At 35.6% G+C, this 4,822-nt stretch overlaps 2 non-coding genes across 2 annotated transcripts; both read left to right on the forward strand.

Annotated features, from left to right (window-relative positions):
• Positions 1 to 913: 913 nt before the first annotated feature.
• On the forward strand, positions 914 to 2,907 carry LOC117185277 (small subunit ribosomal RNA). The gene has a single exon (XR_004470853.1). It is a non-coding gene; the product is annotated as a small subunit ribosomal RNA (ribosomal RNA).
• A 600-nt stretch (positions 2,908 to 3,507) lies between these two features.
• Positions 3,508 to 3,686, forward strand: LOC117185253 (5.8S ribosomal RNA). The gene has a single exon (XR_004470829.1). It is a non-coding gene; the product is annotated as a 5.8S ribosomal RNA (ribosomal RNA).
• The last annotated feature ends 1,136 nt before the right edge of the window (positions 3,687 to 4,822 follow it).

A 4,822-nucleotide genomic window follows, 5' to 3' on the forward strand; every position in this document is an offset into this window, starting at 1 on the left:
GGGGTTATATTTCAGTGTATTTACTTAGGTACTTGGCAGCAATAAAGTAGATAGTTTATTACTTGATCCCTTTTGGTGGGTTCGAGTTTACAAGTGCTATTGTCTATTCTTAGTTGCTAATGTATTTTTCGTGTCGTCATATTCAGTTACATGAAATGACATGAACAATTTTATTTATGAGTATTTGTGTATGAGATTGAACTGTATATTCCTAATATTCATTAAATACATGTCTGTGTCTGAACAACAGTATTGTATATAATATTATTATATGTTGTCATTATACTTAAAGTAGTGTTTAATAGGAGATATTTGTTTTCAAATTGATCTTAATAAAGATAATATAGTGAAACTAACCAAGATATATACTATTTAGTATATCATTTCTGTTTCGAATTATTATCGTGAATTTTTGGAAATGGTCTTATATGATTAAATATTGTATGAGTGCCATTTCAACAATGTACCAGCATATAATCAAAGCGATTTATATGCAAATTCAAATATTGCCAAAATATATAAATTCCATTCCACATGAACTCATGTGTTTGGTTTTATTTAATGTATATCACAAAAAACGCATACGAAATTGGATAAATTTTAAATTTGTTGTCAAAATACATAGTTTAAACACAATTAATATTGGTTTAAGCCTATATACGTGTGATAATATATTAAGTGCAAATAAAAAGATATTTTTGAACGAAAAAAAAATGTATATAATAAAATATATATATTTATATAGAGAAAAATGGCGAATGTGAATGCTATATAAAAATGGCCACAATCGTTTAACAAATTCTCATAAACTGTTGATAAAAAATATTTATTTATTTTTTTTTTTTATTCAAAAGTATTATTGAGTTGTCAAATATTTACATATGTGAGCGTATGCGCACGAAACGAAAACATTATTCTGGTTGATCCTGCCAGTAGTTATATGCTTGTCTCAAAGATTAAGCCATGCATGTCTAAGTACACACGAATTAAAAGTGAAACCGCAAAAGGCTCATTATATCAGTTATGGTTCCTTAGATCGTTAACAGTTACTTGGATAACTGTGGTAATTCTAGAGCTAATACATGCAATTAAAACACGGACCTTATGGGACGTGTGCTTTTATTAGGCTAAAACCAAGCGATCGCAAGATCGTTACATTGGTTGAACTCTAGATAACATGCAGATCGTATGGTCTTGTACCGACGACAGATCTTTCAAATTCTGCCCTATCAACTTTTGATGGTAGTATCTAGGACTACCATGGTTGCAACGGGTAACGGGGAATCAGGGCTCGATTCCGGAGAGGGAGCCTGAGAAACGGCTACCACATCTAAGGAAGGCAGCAGGCGCGTAAATTACCCACTCCCAGCTCGGGGAGGTAGTGACGAAAAATAACAATACAGGACTCATATCCGAGGCCCTGTAATTGGAATGAGTACACTTTAAATCCTTTAACAAGGACCAATTGGAGGGCAAGTCTGGTGCCAGCAGCCGCGGTAATTCCAGCTCCAATAGCGTATATTAAAGTTGTTGCGGTTAAAACGTTCGTAGTTGAACTTGTGCTTCATACGGGTAGTACAACTTACAATTGTGGTTAGTACTATACCTTTATGTATGTAAGCGTATTACCGGTGGAGTTCTTATATATAATTAAGTACTTATATTTTTTTATATATTCCTCCTATTTAAAAACCTGCATTAGTGCTCTTCATCGAGTGTTATTGTGGGCCGGTACAATTACTTTGAACAAATTAGAGTGCTTAAAGCAGGCTTCAAATGCCTGAATATTCTGTGCAAGGGATAATGAAATAAGACCTCTGTTCTGCTTTCATTGGTTTTCAGATCAAGAGGTAATGATTAATAGAAGCAGTTTGGGGGCATTAGTATTACGACGCGAGAGGTGAAATTCTTGGACCGTCGTAAGACTAACTTAAGCGAAAGCATTTGCCAAAGATGTTTTCATTAATCAAGAACGAAAGTTAGAGGTTCGAAGGCGATCAGATACCGCCCTAGTTCTAACCATAAACGATGCCAGCTAGCAATTGGGTGTAGCTACTTTTATGGCTCTCTCAGTCGCTTCCCGGGAAACCAAAGCTTTTGGGCTCCGGGGGAAGTATGGTTGCAAAGCTGAAACTTAAAGGAATTGACGGAAGGGCACCACCAGGAGTGGAGCCTGCGGCTTTATTTGACTCAACACGGGAAAACTTACCAGGTCCGAACATAAGTGTGTAAGACAGATTGATAGCTCTTTCTCGAATCTATGGGTGGTGGTGCATGGCCGTTCTTAGCTCGTGGAGTGATTTGTCTGGTTAATTCCGATAACGAACGAGACTCAAATATATTAAATAGATATCTTCAGGATTATGGTGTTGAAGCTTATATAGCCTTCATTCATGGTGGCAGTAAAATGTTTATTGTGTTTGAATGTGTTTATATAAGTGGAGCCGTACCTGTTGGTTTGTCCCATTATAAGGACACTAGCTTCTTAAATGGACAAATTGCGTCTAGCAATAATGAGATTGAGCAATAACAGGTCTGTGATGCCCTTAGATGTCCTGGGCTGCACGCGCGCTACAATGAAAGTATCAACGTGTATTTCCTAGACCGAGAGGTCCGGGTAAACCGCTGAACCACTTTCATGCTTGGGATTGTGAACTGAAACTGTTCACATGAACTTGGAACTCCCAGTAAGTGTGAGTCATTAACTCGCATTGATTACGTCCCTGCCCTTTGTACACACCGCCCGTCGCTACTACCGATTGAATTATTTAGTGAGGTCTCCGGACGTGATCACTGTGACGCCTTGCGTGTTACGGTTGTTTCGCAAAAGTTGACCGAACTTGTTTATTTAGAGGAAGTAAAAGTCGTAACAAGGTTTCCGTAGGTGAACCTGCGGAAGGATCATTATTGTATGTTTCTACCGTTAACAAAAATATATATATATTGCCAATTTACCAAACAAAATATGTTTTTATAAAATCATAATTGTAAAATAAAATATATTCAGTTGTATATATTATATGTTTATATTAATTAATTATATTGCCAATATACTCATTTAGTAGTAGCTATACATATAACATTGTGTTCTATGTGTGTAGCAATTAATATATAAATACATATTGATGATATTATTACAATAATATTGATTTATAAAATCTGTGTGCATATGTACCATAGTATGCACGCGTTGCGAATATGTATTGTCCATCATAGCTATGGGCATACATTGGTTAATGCAACAGCCTAAAAAGTACAATGTTGTACCTGATTTCAGGTTAATACTTTTATATAAATTGATAATTATCAAACAAGCCAAAATACATATTATATTATTTAACAATATGGTAATATATCGTTTATATAAAACTAAGACATTTCGCAACATTCTTTTAGGATAAAATTAAAATTTATTGAAGGAATTGATATATGCCAGTAAAATGGTGTATTTTTAATTTCTTTCAATAAAGACATATCTGACAAATAAATGAATAAACAAATTTTAATCACTCTAAGCGGTGGATCACTCGGCTCATGGGTCGATGAAGAACGCAGCAAACTGTGCGTCATCGTGTGAACTGCAGGACACATGAACATCGACATTTTGAACGCATATCGCAGTCCATGCTGTTTGGTACTTTAATTAATTTTATAGTGCTGCTTGGACTACATATGGTTGAGGGTTGTAAGACTATGCTAAATAAGTTGTTTAAAAATTTTACGAAATTTTTAAGCATATTGTATATTATTGGATATGTATATATATATATATATATATATATATATATAGTTAAATATCCGCAACTCGATTTTAAGTTTTTTAACAAAGACTTTTATTTTACAACTTAAATATCTTTATGTCACAAGATTTAAATGAATTCCCCGACTTGACTTTCGGTCTTCTGGTCTCAAACGGAACTGATCTCTCTGCTGCTGGCTAGTTTCCATGAGCCCTTCTCTTGGAACTCCCGACTCTGGCTTCGGGCGTTGCTTTCCTCGGCTGCATCTTCGTGTCGGTGGCGTACGTGCCTGGATCGATATTTGGGGATGCGTCGGCTTTGATGAAAGGCATCCACTGCTGGCGATCGGTGTTGCATTACATGACGGAGCTAGGAATGTGATACTCCTTGGTTTTATGTCTAGCTTTGATTGGTCCTCATGAGTGGCGTGATTCTAAAGAATCGATTTCTCGAGAGTGGCGTGATTCTAATGTTGCTGAAACAATGTGGTCCATTGTTTATATTATGGGGGGCCCTAGCTTGGAGTATGGGAAGAAACAGTTATTGATTCTTGAGTGGGGTCCTGTTACTTGTGTGGATGGGGTGGATGAATTGTACATAAACATAATGTGTATGGGATGTGGGGAATTATGGATATGTCACTCCCCCAACGTTTGTTATTAGCCTGTCCCTAGGCGATTACCCTCGGGTATAGTGACGGGGTGTCAAGTGCGGTGGCTGAGGTTGGTTCCTCTTCTGCTTCTATTATAGGGTTTATACATTTAACCGTGACTCTTTTAGAAGTTTTCGTAAATTTAACAGCTACATAACTTAGTAGTACTAATATAATTATGACAAATGAAATTAGTAGACTTATTTGTAATAGGTTACTATATGTGGTGTATTGCATAATTATTTCATTAGTTTGGACATACGACAGTGGTTTTATTTTAGTTATGTTGTTGTTGACATAAACATTCTGGGCAAAATCTAACATTGTGTTTGATATTGTAAATTCATTTAATTGGATTGAACAGTTGTAGATTTTTATAATGGTATTTCCTTCCGCTATGATTTCTTGGTTTACACAATTCTGATTTAGC

The sequence above is a fragment of the Drosophila pseudoobscura genome, chromosome X, assembly GCF_009870125.1.
Source record: "Drosophila pseudoobscura strain MV-25-SWS-2005 chromosome X, UCI_Dpse_MV25, whole genome shotgun sequence".
NCBI lineage: Eukaryota > Metazoa > Arthropoda > Insecta > Diptera > Drosophilidae > Drosophila > Drosophila pseudoobscura.